The sequence below is a fragment of the Sarcophilus harrisii genome, chromosome 2 (assembly GCF_902635505.1).
Source record: "Sarcophilus harrisii chromosome 2, mSarHar1.11, whole genome shotgun sequence".
In the NCBI taxonomy this organism is placed as follows: domain Eukaryota; kingdom Metazoa; phylum Chordata; class Mammalia; order Dasyuromorphia; family Dasyuridae; genus Sarcophilus; species Sarcophilus harrisii.
The window spans coordinates 72,519,209-72,543,998 of NC_045427.1; the positions used below are offsets into that span (position 1 = coordinate 72,519,209).

A 24,790-nucleotide genomic window follows, 5' to 3' on the forward strand; every position below is an offset into this window, starting at 1 on the left:
GATTGAATTTCAGTCTTTTCTCTTATACTTTAAGTTCTTATATTATAAATATAAGGAAAAATATAGATAGTCCCTCCCTCGCTCCCTCCCTGGCTCTCTTCCTCGCTCCCTCCCTCGCTTCCTTCTTTGCTCCCTCCCTCACTCTTTCCCTCACTCCCTCCCTCACTCTCTCCCTCACTCTCTCCCTCATTCTCTCCCCTCGCTCCCTCCCTCCCTTCCTCTCTCCCCCGTATGCTCCCACTGGCTCCCTCGTGCACTACCTTCCTTGCTCGCTCCTTCCCTCCCTCTCTCACTCCCTCCCTTATATTTATACTATAAGGAAAAATATAGATAGTCTCTCCCTTATAGTATAAATATTATATTATATTATAATATATTAATATATTATATTATAAATATAAGGAAAATATGGTATCTCCCTTATATTATAAATATTATATTGTGTTATATTATTATATATCATATTATAAATATAAGGAAAAATATAGATAGTCTCTCCCTTAAAGAGCTTAAATTATAAAAGAAAAAAACTGAAATTCAGTCTAAAGCAGGAGTGCTTTTCAGAGGAATACAGCCTGAAGAGATAGCTCTTCTGGGTGGTATATAGATTTTTCAAAGGGAAGCATCCCAGAGGCAGGTGATAATCTGGGTATGTATTTCAGAGATGAAGTGATCTTCCAAGTTGAAGAAGTTTCTTGGTGATAGAGATTTTCAAAAGAATGAAGTTTAGTGAGGAAAATACTCTTAGAGGTGGGGTATAAAATGGGAGACTTATTATGTTCTCCATTATACCAAAGTAGATTCTTTGCCCAATCGTTTTCTAATGCATTATTTATAGCTTTGCTTCTTTCCTGTCCCTTTCTTCAGTCCCCTCCTTAAATCTTCCCTTGCTCAATATGCTCCTGTTTCTATTGGTTACTAGAGGTATAAAATGTACCAACTTTGTTGGTTTGTATTTGTAGATCTATGTTTCATGGCTGGTTATAAGATTTAGTCTTTTAATAAGGATGCATATGAAAAAGAATTTTTTTAAAATTAAGATTATATTTTCCAAGTTTATTTTATATTTATTTTCATATTAGAATGTGTCCATATCAATGTATCACTTAAAGCTCTTTCTCAAAGGGGATATTATACAATTTTGGTTGGAATTTTAGACTTTTAGCCAGAAATTCTTCATTTCTTTTATAATAATATATGCCTCAATACTTTCAAGATCAGTGTGTATACTGCTACCAATTCAGATTGTAACTATATCCACTCTCTTCTTAGAAGTCCACAGTTTGCTGCCTATTTTAAACTAAAAATAAGTTGAACATATTATAAGATGCTTCTTTCTCTATAACATAAATTCTGTTTATTTCAGGGTAATAAGGAGTGTTTACAAAATGCTTGTTATTGATTTTGACTTGCAGGTAAAGATTTCAATTTCATCATTATAGGTACTTAACTGAATAGATTTCATCCAAGCCATATCTCAGAACACAGTCTTTTTGAGTTGTTATATGAAATAATTTATCAACTGGGTACCAAAACAAACAACAGACAGTGAACTCCTTGTCCAATGTCCAACAAGTCAGCTGAATTCTCTGGTCCTCAGTTTCATTATCCATAAAATAGGAACTGCAGACTAGATAAATCGCAAAAGATCTTTATAGATTTAAATGTTAGGTTTTTATGATCTTTTGCTGCTTGAAAGAACCTGCCCATGCCTTCACTCTGCTGAGAGAACCTTTTGTATCTTATGGACATCACCATGCCATGAGGTATGATTAGAGAAAAATAGTAGTAGAAAAAAATACAAATATTTGGAGGAATAGGTAGCACCTTAAAATGTACTTAAAGGCAGCAGAAATAAAGTTGGAGAATGATTTGAAATCAATAGCCTTATTTTAATTTTATGGAATAATTGACTTGGAACAAGCTTAATGCAGAGATTGAATTCTACCTAGAAATACTTGGTTTTTTCCTCAAAAATGAGTTTATTTTAGTTATTCATACATGAGGTTTGAGGATACCATACCACTTGAAACATTTTCACCAATCAGTTTCATATGATTGGTCTCCTTCAATAATTTACATTTTGAAAAAGTCAAATATTCTTTATGAAGCCAAAGTCATCTAACAGAACATACAGTGTTTGTTCAGCTGGGTGTCTTATTTATTTGAAGTACTGAGAGAAATCTCTTCTGACTACATATAAAAAGGAATAGTAAACAGTAAGAGTATCCAAGTAATCGGAGCTAGAAACTCCCTCCTTTCAGAGAAAAGTCATAAGAAAGTGTATTTGCTGGATCCAAAAAAAATACAGTATATCAACAACTGAGAGCCCCAGAATGTTTTCTTAGTCTTCTTACTATTTTTAAAAATGTACTTCAAAAATCTGGGACCTTTTTATTTTAATATCTCCTGACAGGTGGATGCAATAAAATGTGTTCCTTTTTAGAATATATTTATCAGTTTCCCTTTGTATGTGTATGGCATGTCCTACATCTTCTCATTGACTTTCTTCAGGCAAAATGAACAATAAAATTTCCAGTTTAATATTCTCAGAAGATTCTTTATAAGTAAAATATTAATAGTATTGAAAAAACTATATATTATATTTAAGTTGATTCATGAAAGATACCCAATCAAAATATTAATTTACAGGCTAATCTAGTTTTAACTGAAAAATTCTGGATTAGGAATCTGGAAACCCTGCTACTTACTGATAGTGTTATTTATCTCTTTTCTCCATGTTTCAATTTATTTATTAAAGATTTAGATTTTGATTATATTTATGGTCACTTTCAATTTTATCATTCTATAATTGATTCAGCTTCTTTCTCTTATCCCCGTCCTACTTCTGATTGTACTAATAACAATGTATTTACCAGTAATCATTCATCAATCAATATATCTTAATTACTTAAGTTAATATTACTTAAGTTAAAATTACTTAAGTTAATATACTTAAGTTATAATTAACAAAAACAGAATGAGGTTATTCCAAAGAGTACGTTAACTGGATTAGATACAATACAAGTATTCCCAAAATAATTAGGAAAGAAAGTTAAGATTTATGTTTTTATCTCCATGCTTCAATGGATAATCACTGATTATTTTATGATTTCCCCTCTTGTAAATGGAATATTCTTTCACATATAATTGTTGACTCTCATCATGATCCCACATATTGAGATCCATTCATAAGAATACTTTATAGGCCCATAGGATTTAGAACTAGAAGGTACCTAAGTGATCTAGTCCAAATCCCTTGATTTATTACTTGGAAAATTAATACTCAGACTAAGAAAATAATCAGGCCATCATAACATGTACAGTGAATAGAAGAATTAGTAATATCTCTCGTTGCATTAATGACAATTAATATCTTTGCTTTTATGACCAATATAATAAAATGTTTTAATTATTACATTTATAAAGAGAATAGGCTAACAAAATTAAATATTTAAGTAGAAACTTACACTTTTAATGGAATAAAACCATTTTACTGTAAGAGATTATTACTGACCTGGATTATAGCCTTGGTTAAAATCATAGGAGGATTGCTGTCCATTAACTGAATAAATATATGATATCTGTTTTAAATATGTTAAATGAAAACACCATAAAAGAATATTATGTGTGTAGTTTCAATTTTTTTCCAGGCTCAGATACCATATTTCAAAAAGAAGATATAGAAAGAATCAAAAGTTCTTCCTTGTTCTATGGTTCTGTGAACGAATACATCTTTTACAGGGTCAATCATTTTGATGAGGAGGCTCAAAACAAAAACCACAAAAATAATTGAGTCAAATTTCAATTTTTTTTGATAAAGACAATATTGTGGAGAAACAGTTGTTCTGCTGAAAACTTAACAAGTAGAAGGTTTATCAAGACCAGTCTGACTTATGGAAAGACCTGCTGCAATCCATTATTAATATTATTTATAGTGTGTAACTATATGCCTCTTTTTCCTTTCAGTAGATTTTGGTTTATATATGGTAAAATAAAGTCAGCTAAGAAGAGGATTGCATTCAGAGTCAATTCAAACCAACGTGATTATCCATCAGAAAAATTGGCCTTTTCGCAAAACCATATTTCATTTTTATTTAGTATTTCCCACCAGTTACATTTTAAAAAATTGTATTTGTTTCTAAAATTTTTGAGTTCTAGGTTCTCTCCTTTATCCCCACCCACAATTAAGATGCAAAATAATTACAAAACTGTGGTTGAAGGAATCAGGGGAATATTTACTAACTGTTGATAAAATATATATCATCCTTCTTAAGTAGTGAGTAAAATCATAGAATGGTACATTATTCTAGATATTTCAAGAGTCTATTTATTTTACCAGTCATAGTTTTGACCACTATATTACTCCTCTCCTTAAAAATCTTAAATGGGTGTAGGATGAAATAAGAACTCCTTACTAACATTTGAAGCCTTTCATAATTTGACTACAACCTACCTTTCTAGCTTTATTTTATATTTACTCCTTTTCATACCTCTGTATTCTGGGCAAACTAGATAAAAATAGCTCTTCACTAAATCCAAATATACTATTTTTGTATATGTTATTTTGCTCAGGCCTGGAATTTACCCACTCTTCAACTTTTCATTTCTGAATTCTTATTTCTTTCAAGATTTAATTCATATGCCATTCTTCCTGCCTATCTGATTTTTTAATATATATGTATATATATATATACACATATATATATATGCATATACATAATAGCTTTTTACTTTCAAAATATGCAAAGATAGTCTTTAACATTCAATCTTTCAAAACCTTCAGTTCCAAATTTTTCCCCCTTCTCTTCCCCCACTCCCTTCCCCTAGATGGAAAGCAATCCAAGATGGGTTAGACATATTTTGCTTGCTTTCTGTGAACATTTCAGTTATTAAAATATTTTCCTCAGGTACTTCTAAAGTACGTTGTATGATCTCTTCTTTTACCCAGGGACATCAAACAATGTTATCAGCATTTTTATATCTTGGAAGGATTCTCTTAAGAATTTAAAATATGAATAAGAATTATCTTTTAAATATATTTTAATGCTATTTTATTGTATATCAAATGCTTTTAAAGTAGTTAACAAGACATAAACATAATGAATGTATATATATTTATAAACATAACAATAAAATATCATTTGTTGGTTTTATGACCATCAAGCTATCTATTACGGGATATAGTTTTAAAATCCTATTTTCAATCCATTATGATGGATATGAGGAATATGTAGATTTTTCTCATATACTTTTTCTATTGATGAGAAAATAGGAATCTGGGTTGGTAGTTATTGATATGTTCTCTGTACTCTAACCTCTTTTTGATCAGTGCCCTCAAAATTGTTTCTCATCCAGCATAGATCTCCTGCATATTTATTTGGTTCTGGTCCATTTGCTGTTCTCATCTTTATTTTCTTTATGGCCATACAGTATATTGTTCTTATGTAGCACATCACAGACTGTGATGGTAAAGTCCAAATGTAATATATCATTGCCATTGAAGAAAAAAAGAGAAATTGTTATTAAAAAATCTTTACAGATATTTTCTATTTATCTTTGTTGTCCTGACAGTTTCATTTTTAAATTACATGCCTTCAGGATGATTTTGCCTAATTGAATTTCATGTTAATCATTCTGTAGACATGTATTTCTTTTCTTTCTTTTTTTAAAGAGTAACTCATGATAATTATTAATTATTATTTATTTGAGGTCTTTTTTCACATCACAAATTTCTGAGGAAAATCAAAACAAAAAAAATTTCTTTTAACACAGGCAGATGGTTAACCAAAAATATCTAGCAACCGAGACTTCAATTAGAAATGTGTACACTATCTTGTTCTAGAAGTCTTATATCTTTCTCATGAGCTTATACTTTTTTCACAACTTTTATTTTTTTTTAAATTGAATTTGAAGTGAAGAGAAATAAAAAAAAGGGACATCATAAATTTTTGTTACCCATTTTTAAAAGTTTATATGAAATAATTTGGAGGAACTGGGCATAATCAGTCCAGAGCAAGAAGACCCCGGGACCATGAGAGCATGATAGAGGCAGTCTTTATGTGAAAGACTATTGAATGAAGGCATGCATATGATTGGGTTTTTTTTTTGTTTGTTTTTTTATTTATTTTGTTTTGTTGGCTTCTTTGGACAAAACTAGGAATTGTGAATGTAAATTGTAAAGAGGCAATGTAGGCTTACTTCAGGAAGAACTTCCTTCCTAAGAATTAGAAGTAACCTAAAATTGAACAAGTAGACTGCTCTCATAAAGTTCCTCCCATTGAGGAACTTAAAGCAGAGGCTGAATGTCATTCTTAGTGGGGATTAATAATAATAATGTTAATACTTAATATTGATACAGCTTTTGCTATGTGCCAGCCTCTGTGCAGTTCTTCTCTCTTCTGATCTTCATAATAATCTTGGAAGGAGATTTTGGTTTTAATCTCCATTTTACAGATGATGAAACTGTCACAAGCAGATGTTATCATGATTTGCTCAGCTAGTAAATATCTGAGAGATGATTCGAACTTAGGTCTTAGTGGCTCCAACCTAGCTCATTACACTTTGTGCCACTTAGATGACATCTGATCATAGATGCAGAGCGGAAAGGCTTTGGATGTCTTCTAATCCAGTTCCTTCCATTTACAAATAAGGAAACTGAGGCTCACAAAGGCGTCTAAATTGTCCATTATCTCATACCTAGTAAAAATATCATCTGAAAGAACCAAGTCTTTTCAATCTGAGTACTTTAATTTCATTAATGCTACCTCCCTGTTGTGTGGGGCTGAGGCTATTTTAGGTGCAGTCCCTTCTCACTCTCAAAATGCATTATTCTCTGACATTTAACAATGGGGTAATACAATTTTCTTGTTTTGTTTGTGTCCTTTTTTTTTTTTTTTTGTTTTGTTTTGTTTTGTTTTCTCCTGCAGATTTTTTACAACATAACATTTAATTGATCTTTTTTAAAAAAAATGCAACTGTTAACTCACTCTCCCCTCACTCTCAAATGTAGATGTTCTTAATCTTTATGAATACATGAATCTGTATTTTTAACATTATTAAATAATATTATTATATAATCATTAATTATATTATTACTATTATGATAACTATTTCAACATCATTCATTTCATTGGTAATCCTATGTATTTTATGCATTTAAAAATATTATGCTAAAAAGGGAGCCATGGGATTCTCTACAGGGCCAAATGGGTCCATGATGGGAAAAATATGTTCCCACAATATGGGGGAACAAAACAATTCAAAAGTCCTTTTACCTCTGCCAAGAGTAGGGAAGAGAAATTCTTGGTCATATAGAATGTGTCTTTGTGTATGTTTGTCTGTGTGTGTGTGTGTGCGCGTGCATGCATGCGTGTCTTAAAACCATGAATGGCCAGTGCTTTCAGTACTGTAATCTTTCAGAATTGTTACCTCTATAGAATGTTTTATGGTGATCAAATATAGTATTGCCTTGTTTTTGTTTCTCTCCTCCATCTCTCCAGTAGCTCATCCCTTCCCCTTTCAGATTATTTTAGACTATCCCATATATTCCCCACATTTATCTAGTGGTTCACATATTATCTCCACCATTAGAATGTATATTCCTTTGGAACAGGCATTTTTTTTTTCTTTTGCCTTTGTATCCACAGTTATTAGCACATTTTTTGGTACATATTAAATGTTTAATACATGATTATTCATGGAGTGACATTGTTTCCATTAGTTTATACAGGTCTTTCAAAGTTTCTCTCAATCTTTAATATCTATCACTTCTTATGGTGTAAAAATATCCCTTTATATTGATTTGCCACCATTATTTAGCCATTTCCTGATTTATGATCATCCTTTTTGTTTCTAATTCTGTTAACCCAAAGGCATGAGTGAGGAGGGATTGTTATATACCTTTTGTAAGTATAATTTTGGGATTTTTTTGTCTTCAATTTCTTTGGAATATGTGCCTAATAGTTAAGTCAAAAAATATTTACTAAACAGCACATAGTTGGATGTGCAACATGCTATAGTAAGCATTGGAGAGTCAAAGACAAAATTTAAGGGAAGCAAAATAAACTTATCAAAAATTGTGAGATTCTACCTGGAATTTGAAGAAAGTTGCAGAAGCAGGAAGTCAGACTTTGAGGAAGAGAAAATTGCAGTTAGGGGATCCCTCCAGTAAAAATTCAAGGGCTCTGGAAATGCAGGGTCTTTTGAAAGAAACAGCAGGGAGTGTAGAGTCCCTGGATTACAGAGTAGGGCAGGGAGGTAGAAGAAAATCTGGAAAAGTAAGAAGAGTCCTGATTATGGAAGGTTTTTAATTAAACCAAAAAAGTTTATTTTGATTTATGATGGAAATAGGGAGGCACTAGAATTTATTGAATGCAGGTGCCATAATCAGATGAATAATTTAAGGAGATTACTTTGACAGTTGAATGAAGAATGGGTTAGGGGGGCAGATTTGAGGAAGAGACTCCAATAGAAACCTATTGTAATAGCACAATCATGAAGAAATGAGGACATGCATCATAATGGTATCAGAAAAGTATCAGAAAAGAAAAGCAGGTGCATAAGAATGATGGAATCAAGAGGATTTGGCAGTAGATTGAATATATAACTGTATGGAGAGTGAAGAGTTAAAATGTGACCCATAGGTTACAAATCTGAATGAGCAGGATGATGGTTCTCTGGACAGTAACTGGGAAATTAGGAACAGGAGAGGGTTTGGGGGAAAAGACAATGAGTTTTGTTTTGTATATATTGAGTGAAAAGTGATTATAAAACATCTATTTTTAGGAATGTAGAATTTCTGTCGATTCTTTTGATGAAGGTGTGTGTGTGTGTGTGTGTGTGTGTGTGTGCGTGTGTGTGTGTGTGTGTGTGTGTGTGTGCACATGCATGTAATATTTGGGGCAGGTAAATGGTATAGTGAGAAAGAACACTGGAATTTGAGATAGGAAAATCTGAATTTACATCTGACCTTGGAAACTTCCTATCTGTGTGACTATCAGTAAGTCACAACTTTTCTATGCCTTAATTTCTGATATAGTAAAGAAATTTTCACACATTAAAGTGATATTTTAAGTGCTATTTATGATAAGCCATTGTTATTCTGTTCCTATATTGAAGCAACTGTTGAAATTTGTTTCTTTGCCTTTTCCTGGGACTTTTGTAAGTAAACTATTATCATTAACAAATAAGAAGTTTTGTCTTTTCTTTATCTTTATATTTTAAATTATATTTTTGTCATTATTTTTGATTTCATTTTTACATTCTACATCTGATTTCAGAAAAGGGATCATTGTTGCTTTACTCTTATATTTAGTGTTTCTACTTTGAATATAATGTCTTTTGGTTTTAGATATTTTTCTCATGTTCTTTAAAATGGTTATTCCATAAAGATGCTTCATATTTATTTTTTTAAAAGCATAAATGAGTGCTGTACTTTGTCATTGGTCCTTTCTGCATCTATTGATATAATCATATAATTTGAGGTTTTAAATGTGATTTATTATGTTATTTTTCTACTAACATTGAACTATATGACTCTGGCATAAATCCAAATTGATCAAGTTGAATAAATGACATATAAGATTGGGGATATTATGTTAGGAACTTTTTAGGTGAAAGAATTGCATATATATTTTTTGAGTAGAAATTTATTAATGATAGTGCATTCTAGTTATTCTTTATATTTTCTTCCTTAGTTTAGGCATTAAAGCAGTAGCTGTCTCACAAACTTTCTTTCTAGAATTTCTCATCTAGCATAATTGTATAGGATAGTATAGTTATCAATTAGTAAATTTTGATATAACTCAGGTCTCTTGTTAGGGAAGCTATTTATTTCTCTTTCTACCATATCGCATCGCTATCCTAATCTTATACTTTCAGATGTCTCAAACTGCAAATAACTAATGGCTCCCAAATTCACTAAGGCAATTGATTGGCCAGTCTTCTAGAATATCTTTTCATGAACTAAAGATTTAAAAGATCACATAATCAAAAGGTTTATTTATAATTCTTATTCCATCTTAAGGCCTCTCTGATTTTGCCAGTTAATTGTAGTATAATTCAGAATTTCTGAGAAATTGTAGATGAGAAAGCTCCTAATTACAAATGCTAACTACAAGTTTTCTGTAAAATCTCATTCTGAAATACGCATTGTAAACATTGTAAACTTACTTCTACCTTTGTCCTTCTTGCTAAAAGACTGATCAAATTGCAAATTTAATTTTTGTTTCTTTTTAGCTTCTACTTAAATATCCATAAATTTTGGTCTGAATATGCTTCTTCTGAAGATACCCCCTTGAGTTTTTGATTGCCCATTGAAAATATTGCATGTGTATTTGATCAACTTAAATATATCAAATAGAGAAATAGAGAATGCTCGAATCTGTTTTCAGACACAATCAGTTCCTTCTCTGGGTATGGAGAGGATTTTTCATCATAAGTCCTTCACAATACTTGTGGATGATTGTACTACTGAGAATAACAAAGTCATTTATAGCTGTTCATCCTAGAACATTGCTATTACTTTGTATATACTGATATTATATACTGATATTTCCCTTTGTTCATGAAGGATTTTCCAGGGTTTTCTTCCCCTGAGAACATCCTGCTCATCATTTCCCAGAGAATAGTAATGTTCCATCAGAGAAACTTGCTTTGAAAATTTTTTTACAATTATTATTGCTAATTTAATTTTACAGTTATTTATAAATTGGCCCATGTAGTCATTTTTCTTTTCTACACTTCCATGCAAAGGTTTTTAAATGGATCCCTAATAGATAGCACAAATTAACCTCAGAGTCTTCTTAGTGGATGGGGTTTCTCCATTTATTTGGTTTCATCCACAAGCAACAGCAACAACAACAATACATGATTTTAGTCAAATTATTCTTAGTATATAGCTAGGTGACTTGGTGTACAAAGAACATTGAATTTGAAGTCAGAAAAACTGACATATTCTGTCTCAGACACTTCATAGATTTTTAACTGTGGCTAAGTCACTTGGTGTTGCCAAGTTTCAGTTTCCTTATCTCATAAAATGAAGAATGGGATTCCAGGAGTGGATGGCACTTCCAATGGGTGAAGTGGTTTCTGGGATGTTGTAGAGAAATTCCTGAAAGAATTAGTGCAGCCTGAAGAAGAATAAAGAAATCTCCTAACATTTAGATGAGCTATAATTATGAAATTTACCTATTCACATATCTTATTTTTATATCACCTTAGTTTTGAAGAGATAAACCATGTCATAGTCAGCAGCTGTCCTCAAAGATAGGAAACCTGGGTTCAAGGTCTCTTTCTTTCATATTCTGCCTGTGTGACTGAGAAAATCATTTTATCTCTCAGTGTTCCAGGAAACTCTCTAGGAGTAATAGAGAAGCTAATGGCCTGAATTTTTAAAAAGTTACTATATTTGATGTTTTTTTCTGTTGTACTAGTGGAATCACAGTTCACATCCATTCCTTTACCATTTCTGAATATGTCTCCCTTGCTTGGTGAGCTAGTGCTTATAAAAGGGGGGTGGGTGGGGAGAAAAAAAGAAAACGGGAGAAAATAAAACAGTTTAGCAAAACCCACCAATATATCAAGGGAAGCTTACAATTTATGTGATGTTTCATATTCGCAGTTTTCTCACTATTGTGAAAAAGAGGGAGCACATTTTTCTCATTACTTCTGTGGGACAAAACTTGGTCATGATAATTACCCAGCTTTCCAATTCATATTTGTCACTGCTATTGTTTATTCTTATTTACATTTTTGTGATTGTTATGTATTTTGTTTTCCTGATTCTATTTCATTCTGCATCAGTTGTATTCGTTGTAGTCTTCCCATGCTTTTCTGAATTCTTCATAGTCATTCCTTCTTAAGGTAAATAACAATATCATAACAATGTATCAATGATTGATTCCAAAGCCACTTTGACAAGAGTGTATTGTGGGACACTAAAATAATTGTATAGGATGCCTGCCTTGTATAAGTGTTTTCTTGATAGATCTACCTAGGAGTAGAAAGAAAGGAAAGAACAGAAGCAGGGGAATTAAAATATGAAAAGTCTTTAGAAATGCCTAATTGCTTTTTGTTATGGAAATCTAAAGTAATTTTATCTTTGAAAAGTTCCAGATACACACTTTGGCTCTCTCTATCCTCTGAATTAATCAAAGAGTGTTGCTGCTTTAACTTGCTCAGTTGGAAATCACTCACTTGCAAGACTCCAGGCACTGAGTAATGTACACATGGAGTGCCGAGAGTTCACCACAGAGACCCCCGAGTACGGAGATGACACAGTATATTCATAAAGTCATTCAGCACATTTCTTAGGAAGGTAACCCCTCAGCGGGTCATTTTTCTCTAGTGTCCATAAAATCAAACCTGCGCAGCAGCTCTATCTGTGGGTGAGAGGAGATTTTGCTGATGATTTTCAAAGTGGTTTTTAAAAAATATTTTAATATGCATTTAACTATGTTGTTAAAAACTCAGCATTCTCAATGTGAATTAAACTTTATTCTACCTGTTTTCCATTTGCTAGATCACTCAGAATTTTTTGATTCTTAGCAATAAGGAACTTTAGAGATCATTCAGGATATACTCTCATTTTATAGAAACCCAAAAGAGTTTTAGTTTATTGTCTGTCTATTGTCATACATGGAGGGAGTAAGGTGATACCATGGTGCATAGAGTGCTGGACCTTGCGTTTAAACTGAGCTTCAAACATCTTCTAGCAAGAATGTTCCTGGACAAATGACTCAATGTTCCTTTCCCCCAGTTTCCTCATTTGTAAAAGGGAAAAATAATGCCACTTATCTCTTAGGAGGGTAAAATGAAATATTTTTGAGGATTAAATGAGGTATTAAAAATGTATTGTAAACCTTAAACCACTATTTGAATGTAGTTGTTATTATTAATAGTAATCATTCCCACAATTAGTAAGTTTCAGTGCTAGGATTTTAAAAACAAGTCTTCCAATCAAGATTTCTTTCTTCATTCATGCTGCTTTAGAACTTGAATTTTGATGTTTACATTTGGACACATTCAATCTGACAATAACGTTTCATTGACTTCACACTTTTCAGGGGTTTGAGTTCAGAGATGAGAGAAGGGAAGGTGAAATATGCCAAAGATATCAAAAGCAAGTTTAAAAATTGAAATAGATCTCATTATGGTGTTATTTCATAGCTATGATAATGGGAAATTCAACAAACATATAATAGAATAATAATAACAATAATAACAACAGCAGCAACAACAAAAAGAAAATCCTTATAATTACATTACAATTTTTCTTTTCTGCCTCCTGCCATATATCTGATACTGCTCCTTGAAGACCTTTTGAAGAAGAGGAAAAGCACTGGCAGGTCCTATTAAACCAAGAGGATTTTGAATTTAAGATATTGAATTTGTATTTAGTTCAAACCTAGTTTGGTTGAGGGTTGGCTAGTAGGGAAGGAAGATTTTAGCCCCAGTAACTTATTAAATCACCTGTCTTCACTAATATCAGGAGGGACATTATCTGCAGGTAAAATCATAAGCTCTTGACATAAATTCAGAGTGTTGTGCTTAGTACCAGCATAAATACTATGATAAATAAGACTCAGTACTTGCACTCATAGAACTTATAATAATTAGCTGTTAATGCATATAGTCAATTAAGTATGTAGGTAAACCCTAAAACCATTAATTGATTTCATGAAAGTATAGATAACATTAACTAGTGCTTCAGGGGCATTCAGTGACAGAAGAATATGTTATAAAAGGAGAAGTGAGCAGGCCTACAATCAGGTAACTTTAGCTCAATTATCTTGACTACCAATCAGTTAATATTTGGGGTGACTGATGGAACAGAGAACCATTCTCAGATATGGTGGGGTTTGATCATAACATATTATAGATATTATTACTAGACAACATTGTTGGGAGCATATAAACAAGCCATATAATAGGAGAGAAATATGAAACATTTTAGTTCCAATTTCTTTTAAAATCTATTGGAACAATTCTTAGAATCATGGGATTTAGATTTGGAAAAATCTGGGTGTACCAGAGCTCAACTCTCTTATTTTGCAGAAACAGAGTAAATTGACTTGCCCAAAAGTCACCGAGTAATAATAGCACCAGAAATCAAATTCAGATCTTTTAACTTTAAAGTGCAATCAATGCTCATCACATTATCTATCGTGAGATGTCTCTCCTAAAACAGTTGGCTTCGCAACATTGTATGGATAATAATATGCTAGTAGTTGCATATGCTGACTGGGTTCACTAAAAATTTATTTAATACAAATTTGAGTTTATTGGCTCCATAGCAATCATTTATTTTTTTTCTTGATGCAACCTCTCTTAAACTCTTCACAATGGCTATTCCAAATTTTCTGTTCTCTCTCAGGTCCAATGTAAAATATCTCTGTCTGCCAATAAAAGATACTGTCTTTTACTTTACTGAAAAAATCAAATTCATCCACTTTAAGCTTCTTCCCTCTCCTGCTCTTCAGAACTTGTCTGTATTATCCCACATGCCCTCTTTTACTACTCTCTCTAAGGGAAAGGTTGTATTTCACATTGCCGAGGCTAACTATTTGTCTTCATGATTCCATCTTTTTCTATATTTTAGAGAAGTCAACCCTCTAAATCTCTATGTCATGTAATCTCTACTTATCCACTATTTCTTTTCCAGAAGCCTAAAAACATATCCAGGTTTCTATCATATTGACAAAAAACAAAAATAAAAACAACAACAACAACAACAACAACAACAAATCCAATCCCTTGATCCTTTCTTACTTTTTTAATTTTTATCCAGAATCTCATTGTTTCTATGGAGAATCAAAACTTAGCGTTGTAGAGATGATCTGGCTACATATTGATCCCCTTTAGATCAATCTTTTAGGGATCTTGAGGTAAGAAGGGTATCTCTGTTTAATGCTATCAGCTGGAACATCCATTCTGTAGTGCTATTCTCTCTCTCTACCCCTACACATTTGTAGCTGCCAATGGTTTATTTCTCAGTTCCATTTAGCCAGTTAATATATAGCTTGGTTTTACCAAGGGACATTTGGTTTAAAGATATAACAAGATCAGGAATACAAATTTTTTTTCAACCAGTACCATGTTGATCTTTTAGGAGAGTGGTCTCAAACTTAACACAACTTCTCTGTAGCATTTTCCCTAACAGATTCACTTCAGCCATTGTACTTATCCTCATCACTTGCCCGAGCACATGCACACACACACACACACACACACACACACACACACACAAAATTTTAAGGTTTGGAAAACACTTTATACAAATAAGTCTCAGAAGTATTATTATTATCTCCATTTTACAGATGAAGAAACAGAGGCAAACATCAATTAAGTGACTTGCCCTGTTTTTCATACCTTAAAAATGTCTTGAGATTTAGTTTGAATTCAGGCTTCCTGACCCTAGGGCCATGCATTCTACATAGTACACAATCTAGCTGCCTAGCTTTCAATTGTGATATAGTTGTTGGATGAGACTTTGCCTCAACTGCCACTTTATTTCTCAAGTCTCTCAAGTCAGCTGATCAGAGAAGCTGGCATGGACTTTTGTTTCTGGATCTCTAGTTTTTCCACCACTCTGACTTTTTAAAATTTACAATTTCGAGTTTTTGTCTAATAGTCCTTAACCTAAAAGTACACACGAAGAGGCAAAGAGGGCCATATTGCTCCCAGTTAACACTGTATTTGTCTTTAGTGGGAAGACGATGGTCAGAAACTTTCAACAACATGGGTTTCTTTCTCACTTTCCCCAAGGAAAAAGCTAGTCTGAGAAGAGCCGGAAATAAGACATAGATCCCAGCTGGATATTGTCTTTTGAATGTACCTCATTTCTAGCCATATAGCCTGAGAATAGTTTGTCTGCTTGCCATGTGATTAATATCTATAGCTAACTACAAAACATCTTCATATTCCCCATATTTAGAGATAAGGAACTTCCATTAAATTTCATCCTGTATTAATGAAATGAGGCTCCCCAGCCCCTTCCTTCCTTGTGAGTGATTGTGACAACCCTCCCATTGCATAGTTCATTACTAACCTCCTAGAAAGAGATGTGTTCATTTCTTCACTTGACACTTGGTACTCAACTTCTTGTAGTCTTTTTTCTGATCCCAACATGTAATTGAAACCGCTGTCACCAAGGATACTAGTTATCTCTTAAATGATAAACACAGTGGTCTTCTTGGTCTTCTTTTATACAGTTTATGACAATGTCAGCCTCCCTCTCCTTCTGGCTATTCTATTATGCCTTTTCTTTCAAAATATTTTCTTTTTTCTTTTAGTTCTGCTCCTTTATGTCTGACTATGCATCTCCATTTTTTTTTTTTTTTTGATGGTTTAACATCTATATCTAAGGTCTTTCTGGGAATATACCCTAAGACTCCTGATGTGCTTATACTGTAATCCTTGTACAAATAACTTTCACATGTATTTAGCAAGCTCACTCTCTGATGGTCTACTTCTTCATCCTTATACTTACACATCCAATTGGAATCTCAAGTTCAGAGTGTTTGAAGATAACTTAGTATTTTCCACCAATAATACCATCCCTATTCTGCACTTTCCTACTTCTATTGAATGTTGCCATTCTTCTAGTTTAACCTGCCTTTTAACTTGAAATGATCCTTGAATTTTATTTTTTTCCATCACCACTCCAATCCAACCAGTTGCTAAGTATTGTCAGGTTCCCCCCAACACACACAAAAAGCTTCTCACAATTATTATTCAATTAATCTAGTCAATTAACAAGCATTTTTAATTGCCTATAATTTGTAGAGAAGATGCCAACCTGCATTGATAGATGAAATTCCCTTATCAAAATTCCCTTATCTGGCTGTTCCTGATATGAATGAAATCAGATATCTAGTTTCTATCTTTATCTCTTTATGCTAAGTATTTTGTTAGGCATGGGGGATACAGAGATAAAAATTAAATAAACCTTGTTCTCTGGGAATGTTTATTCTGTCTAGGAATAAAATATGCATCTATGTATGCAAAAATTTGTATATGCACACATATACATGAATACTTCTATGCAAACATATATTAAAGAACCCACCTATATACCAGTCATGGGGCTAGGGACACAATCACAAATAATAATAATAAAAAAAATTCTATTCACAAGGATTTAATATTCTAATGAGGAAGAAAATAAGTATGTAAAATATAAACAATAAATATATAATGAATAAATGCAAAAATATATAAAGTATTAATAGGAAGTCATTTTGGAGAGAGGACACTAGGAATTAGGGAGAGATCATGAAAGATAATGTAGAATTGCTCTTTGTACTTCAACTTAAAAGAAGAGAATAGCTCTGAGATAGTGGGTAGAAATAAACCTTGCTTTCCAGATATGTGGAATAGCAGGGACTTCAGGAGATAAAATGTCATGTGTGATGAACAGAAGAAAAGTTGCTTGGTTGGATGACAGAATACAGGAGGGAGAATAATGTCCACTGAGACTGGAAAAGAATGGGTCCAGATAATGTAACATTTTACATACATAATAAATGTAAGGTGATTAGTTGGAGGTGGAGACAACACTTAAAACAGAGATAATGTCATCAGGAAAAGATGTCAGGAAAAGATGTAAGAGCTGTCTCCTCTTCTCTACCCATAATACAACTAGCCTAGTTTAGGCTCTCATCATTTCTCATCTAGATTACAATAGTTTCTTAATTTTGCTTCCTGCTTTTGGTCTCTCCCCTCTCTAATGTAAACAATCAACTATTTAATGAATTCCAAAAATTTATCATTTTGCACTTCTATTCAGTATTCTTCTGTGGCTCCTTTTTTCTCCTGGGCTAACAAGACTTTAGCCTGGAATAAAAGCTCTATGTTCTCTGGCTTTTATCTTTCTTTTCAGACTTATTTTATAGTACTCTCCTCCCTATATTTTCCATTACAACCAAACGAGTCTGGCAACTAACAGTTGACCTTCTACTTCCCATCTTGGGCCTGTGCCTGATACAGTAGTGACTTATTTTGCTCCTTTAATCTTTTGGGATCCTTACATACCTTCAAGGGTGTACTTAGGTAATAATTCCCAGGAAAAATCATACTTGATACTCTGAGATATTAGGAACAATCCCTGCCCCCCTCACCTTGAATTTCCTATGTTTTTACCCTCCTGAGATTATCTTGCATTTACTTAATCTAAATACATGTTATATCTACCAATAGAATATAAACTTTTTGAAGATAGGGAAAATTTTCTTTATAGTCCTAGAATATAGTCAAAGATTTTTCATATTATTGATACTTAATAAATGTTTGTTGCAATAAATTACACTGAAATAATTGTAAAAATATCATTTTAGGAATATAGCATGGACATGTCAGAAAACTCTGGACATATAGATCTGAAAATACATCTGAAATAAATCATTAGCTTTATACGATCTTTATGTTAATTTTGCTGATTTATAAATTTTAAGATATGTGACAATTATTAAAGGAGTTGTCATTTTTAGGGACCTGTTGGACCCAAGATAAATTAGTTTACTTATGTATATATATATGTACTTACATGTATGTATTTACATAAACGTCTATATATTACAAATTATATAATTATACTTTATAATTATATACAAATATAATTACAAATATATAATTATAAATAAATAAATATATAATTATATTTATTATATTTAATTATATAATTATATGAATTATATTTATTATAAATTAATATATAAATGTAAATATATAATTACAAAGCCAAAATAAAAAAGGCAGTTTATATCATAACTATATATTCACTTAGCCCACTTCAGCTTGTTTTTTTTTTTTTTTTTAAGACTCTGTAAGAGGTTGTTCTAGGTACTTCTCATGACTAGTACATTGGTACTTTTCTTTGAAGAGAGAATTCCATATGAACTCAGCATAACAGATTAAACTGGCAATGTTTGTCAAAACTGAAGATTGTTAATTTTAGAATTATAAATCATCTCAGATATCTTCTGGTTTAATCCTTTCATTATACAAATGGGCAAGTAGCAGCTCAGAGAGGGAAAAGAGCGTTTTCACAATTTCACTGGATTTTTGGCAATGTCGGTGTTTGAATCCATATCTCCTAACTTCTCATTTCATTGCTTTTTTTGCAGACTCAAATAAGATTCTATTTGTAAAAGTCACTTAGCCTGATATATAGGATGTTCTGTATAAATCCTTATCACCTTCCTCTCCTATACCAATAAATTATCAAAAGATTATTTCTTAGAGCTATAAAAGATAATTAGATTCCTTTGGAAGAACCAGAGTATAAGGATATCAAGGAAAATAATGAAAAATACATGGAAAGAGAGCCTTAACATACCCAACTTCTAACTCTATTACAAATTATTAACCATCAGAATAATTTGGAGCTTCTTTAAACATATAGAAGTCATTCAGTAGTACAGAAAAGTTATACAATATATAAAAGTGTGTGGTGGTATAACTACCCCATATCCTGATGAAGAAGTGAGAGCACTCATACAGAATAAGACAGACATTTTTAGATGTGGGAAATGGGGGAAGTTATTTTGCTTGATTTTGCTTGCTCCATAATTGTTACAAAGGTTTTGTTGTTTTTTGTGTTTTTTTCTTTTCTTCCAAAAGCAGGAACAAGGTGAAATGGAAGGAAAATAAATATTTGTTAATTGAATAACTCAAACAAAATAAAAATCACAATAACAACAAAAATAACCTGGCCTCATTCTAGAAAGAGAGGGTTGGTAGATTATCAAAATGATGTTTCTGTCTAGTCATTCAAGAAAATATTCTAGACCCTGGCTTGTCATAAAATATTTTCCCAGTCCCCTAAAAGGAGTAGTTCTGATTTTGATGTATTTTTGTCTAAACAATCCTTTGGAGTATTGTTCCCATTGTATTTTGTTCTCCTTTGCATTTGTAATTTATCTTGATGAAACACTAATTTGTTAAAAAAAAAAAATTATCTTTTTCTAATTGTTCTTATTTTAAACCTTGGAAGTAGTAGAAACATTGACATAAAAAACTGGAAGTGAAATGGACCTTAGAATGACAGAGCTAAAAGCAACTGTACATTGAACATCAGATCTCAAAGAATTTGAGAATCCATATTTAAAACACTCCCCACCCGAGTTTTATAGGGAGGGAAACTGAAGCACTCAAAGGTTAAATGAGATACCTAAGATCATACAATTGTTCACAGCAGAGTCCAAATCCCAAATTCTGGACAATGAGTCCAGCGTTCTTTCCACTACCCTCTGTTCCAGACTGAGAAGGAGGAATCCTAAGCCATCATTTAAATCAAGAATCACTTCCCAAACCATGGCAGTGCACAGACCCAAAGGAATGCTGAAAGTCCTTCCATGAATACTTGGAATGTACCCCCATGTAAAAATATACTTCAAGTGTGTTGGTCCCACACTGTGAATTATGCCTTATTTACGGTCACTGAACCCTGAGTTTTTTCCATTATGATTTAGAATTATGGGCTAGGGTAGTTCTTAATACTCTATTTATTTTAGGGGAGGAAAATGTTTTTTCTTTAACCACAACATTCATGCAATACCAACTGCTGGCAGTTTCGCCTGCATTTAAGGAAATATTGTTGTACAGCTTTTATGTTCTGTACTTCAATCAGCCCGAGCCAGCAGTATCCCCACAGAAGGACCCTCAACAGACCATTTTCAGCATTTTGCTGCAATTAAACTCCTCTGGTTTTAGCCCTCAGGCAATTTAGTACCTTTTTACATATGCACAATCTGAACTTTTGACCAGGGCCTGGTAGTCATATATTAGAGAGCAGCTTTTGAAAGCAGACTTAACAAGTTCCTCTGAGTATTGCAGTTGGAGTCAGTTGTAGAAAAGGTAATTTAAGCAACTTGCAGTGAGGCCATTCAGGATCTTACTGATGATCCTAAATATGTCTTTTTTCTCTCCTTGTTTCCTCTGGAAGCTGGTGGCAAGAGCTCTCAAAGTGTGTGATTGATCTTTTATTCAGTAGCTAACGAGGGCTGTGATTCTATTAGTGCTCTACAAGGCAAGGGAACAGTGATTTAATGAAGTGTCTAGTGAGCTGCCCATAGATTTATCCTGTTGTCTCTAATTTGCAGTGCCGTTGTGAGTATAAAAGAAACTGTACTCACACTGCCATTAGGCAGGTATTTCCTTAGTAAATTGTTGTAAGGTCAGGTACAGTTATCTGAGCAAAGGCAATGCCTCCCCCGCCTCCCTGTCTCCGGATGACAGCCGCTGGGCTAAGCATTCACTGAAGCGGAAACATGGAGATCAGAGGTCTGTCTCCAAGTCCCCCTTAGCTGATGCTGGAGCAGATGAACTGCCAAGTAGGACTAATAGAGTCATAATTGGCGATTAGAACGGGAAAGGTGCAATAACATCTTAATACAAACTGGCGGATTGTATAGTCACTGTCAGTTGTTGTAAAGTTACACAGAAGCCCAAGTTAGTTACATCGAAAACACAGAGAAATCAAGGCGCGCCTCTTAAAAGTCATATGTCACCAAATAGTAGAATATCAAAGTCGGTATTGCTTTAAAGTGACTTTATCTTCTTTGTTGGTTTAAATGGGTATGACACATAAATCAGCTATCTTCTCAGACCAGATGTACTCACATCTCCTCTTTACTTGGAGAAAGGACATATTGTAAATTATTTCTTTTATTTTTAGTTAAAGCTGGGAATAATTGATAAAGTTGATTGGCTACTCAGGTAGTGAAAATGGTTTACCACCATTAGTGGTACCCCTGAGATAATAATAATAATAATAATAATAATAATAACCCAACAACTCTGAATATATTTTTATGTGGAAAAAGCAGAAGGAGGACTTGGTATAGGACATCTAAGCAAGAACCACATCAGTGAGAAGAAGGGAACATGGTGGGATCTGAATCAATAAAAGGGATGCCTGAATAAACAACTTTATCAAAGTCTTAATACAAAAGCATAGTAATGTTGAACCATATCCATTGTGAAGACCATTGGACTTGTTTTTGATATATATTTTGCTTAGGTGAGTGTTATCCATGTTGTTGATAAAATCAGTAAAAAAACAAACAAAAAAACGGAATAAAAATTATACACAGCCCTTATAAAGCATGATCACAGAGTGGAAAAAACAAAACATGTTTGAGAATTAGTCTGAAGTACAGTACCTCTGTGTCTTTAAGTGTCACATTTTTCGAAGACCAGAGAAGGATTTATTTTTAATTTCATAAGAAAAAGTTAAGAGAATTGTTTGCATTCTTGGAGTGGCTATAATATAAGAAAATATAGTCCTTTGGCCACCCATGGTGTTCTGATACTAGATAGGATTGGAAAGATATTAAATAAATCTTTTCAATTAGAGAAGAAATGAAGAATCCAAGGAACACCTCAGGATTCTTAGATCCAGGAACTTAAAATCTTTGCATTTCTATAATCAATTTTATTCAGTGGGAATTTGTTTATTGGTAGTGGCAGTACAGTGATGGGATAACATACTAAGTTTGGAACCAAAAGACCTGGGTTTAAATTTCAGTTCTTCCATTCTCCTGCATGGGAACTCTTGTTTCCAGTGGTTTTTGAGTCTGAAGACTTGAGTTCAACTTTACCCTATTACATTCATTCCCTTTGTGACCTTGAGCAAGTAGAATAACATCTTGGTCACTTCCTACTCTGGAGATCTGATCTGCTTGCCTTGGGCAAGTACTTTATGTGATCTATGATTTTAATCTGAAAAGTAGCTGGTATATGTACTCTGTACTATACAAGAGAGATACAGAGAAAAGGGAGACAAAGTATCTTTTGTTAACTTAAGAGTTGGTAGAGTTGGGGGTGGAATAGGAGGGAGGTCGGGATAATGTCGAAATTTTCCTTTAACATTTCAAAGATCATGTAGTTATGGAGAGTCTTTGCCCTAAAACATATTGGAACCCATCTAAGGGCTTATTAGACAGTCTTTGAGGGTGGCAGGCACCAACAGATTTTATCATCTGATGACTAAACAATCAGCCAGACATTAAGCATTTATTAGGCGCCTGCTATGTGCTAGGCACTGTTCTAAACCCAGAGTATACAAAAAGAGGCAAAAGATGACCCTTACTCTCAAGGAGATTACAATCTAACAGGAGAGACAACATGAAAACAACTATAATCAAACAAGTGTGCACTCTGAATCTTTCTGTGTCTCTCTGTTTTCTTCTGTCTCTCTATCTGTCTGCCTTTCTGTCTCTGTCTCTCCTCACACGCACACACACTACATAAGACTTAATCAGAATCAGCAGAGGAAAGGCACTAACATTAAGGGATGGATGGGGAGTTGTGGGGGACATAGTCAGAAATATTTCCTCTTAAAGATAGAATTTTGCTGGGTCTTAAAGAAAGTCAGGGAAATCAGATTCAGAGATGAGAAGGGAAAGCTGTGAGATGTGAGAAGACTGGAGAACTGGGAGAGAGATGTTATGAAATATGGGAGAGAATGCCAAGCAGAGAAGTTTCTCTTTTATCCTGGAAATAATCATTTAATGCTTAATTTAATATTTATATATATAATATTTATAAAATTATTTATAAATATAATATATAATGAGAGATTGAGGATGATTCCTAAGTACACTAGGAGAATGGTGATGCCCTTCATAATAATAGGAAAGTGATTACAAGGTGAAGGTTTGGGGGAAAGATAAAGAGTTCAATTTTGGATTTGTTGAGTTTAAGGTGTCTATAGGACAGTTTAAGATGTCAGATTGGTAATTGGAGATGTTAGAAAGGTCAGGATTAGATAAGTGAATTTGAGAATCATCTGAATTGGGATGATATTTGAAACCATAGGAGTTGATGAGAACACCAACCAAGGGAAGTGTAGAGGTAGATGGTAGATGACATGCACTGATAAGCATATTAGAAAGTATTTAAAGTTCATAAAGGAGAATATAAAGCCTGAATGAGATAAAGCAATGATCTGTGCAAGAAGGAGATCAGAGAAAGCTTCCAGAAAATATGGTTGTATTGGTAAGTGGGTTCCTTCTGTATACTGTAGTACAAGACAATCTCAACAAAAATTTCTAGTCTTTTGTAAATAAGTTAAATATTGAGGAAGAAGAGGACTAAGCTAAAACAAAAGAGGTTAGTTCTCTCTCTGACTCTCTGGTTTAGAGAAATCACTAAAACAAAGCTTAAATATGGTTTATATCAAGAGTTTTCTTGAAAAAAGGTAGCACGTACGCACTGTATAATTTAGGTGTTAGATATAGAGAAGCTTTATTTCTCTTCACAGAAAATTTTAAAGATGCATAGGTCTAGCAGGAATTCATGAACAAATGCAGAAAACATAAAATATCTCAAATAGTCTATTACCCTCATTATACTTTCCCTCCCCCCAGATACTAATGACCTTTTGTGGAACTGATGAACAGATATTTTGCATTCACTTCAGATCTGCATTGTTCTGAGCAACTCACAAGGTCCAGATGTCTTAGTCAGCTAGGACAGAGTTTTCTTCAACACTCTAGCTGCTAGTGGTGCTCATACTGGTGATGACACTTTTTTTTCCCCCTGAGAAGTAGGCTACTATTGAAATATGTTTCTTCTAATCAACTGATGGCATAATCCCAGCTCTTAAGCTCCAAAATGATTTTCTTTTATTTGAGACTTGACATCCCATACATACTCATAGTGTTCATAAAGAAGTTGGTTTTCAAATGATTCTACAGATGATTTAAAATAACAGATCTGAATATTTATTTTCTGATTTAGACTTTTTCACCTTACAAGATCATATTATGTTTTTAATCCCTAT

General features: G+C 33.1%; 1 protein-coding gene across 2 annotated transcripts in view; it reads left to right on the plus strand.

Moving 5' to 3' along the window:
• The window catches only part of WWOX (WW domain containing oxidoreductase), a 1,126,590-nt gene that overhangs the window by 388,837 nt on the left and 712,963 nt on the right, over window positions 1-24,790 (plus strand). The gene's annotated exons all lie outside the window — the stretch shown is intronic.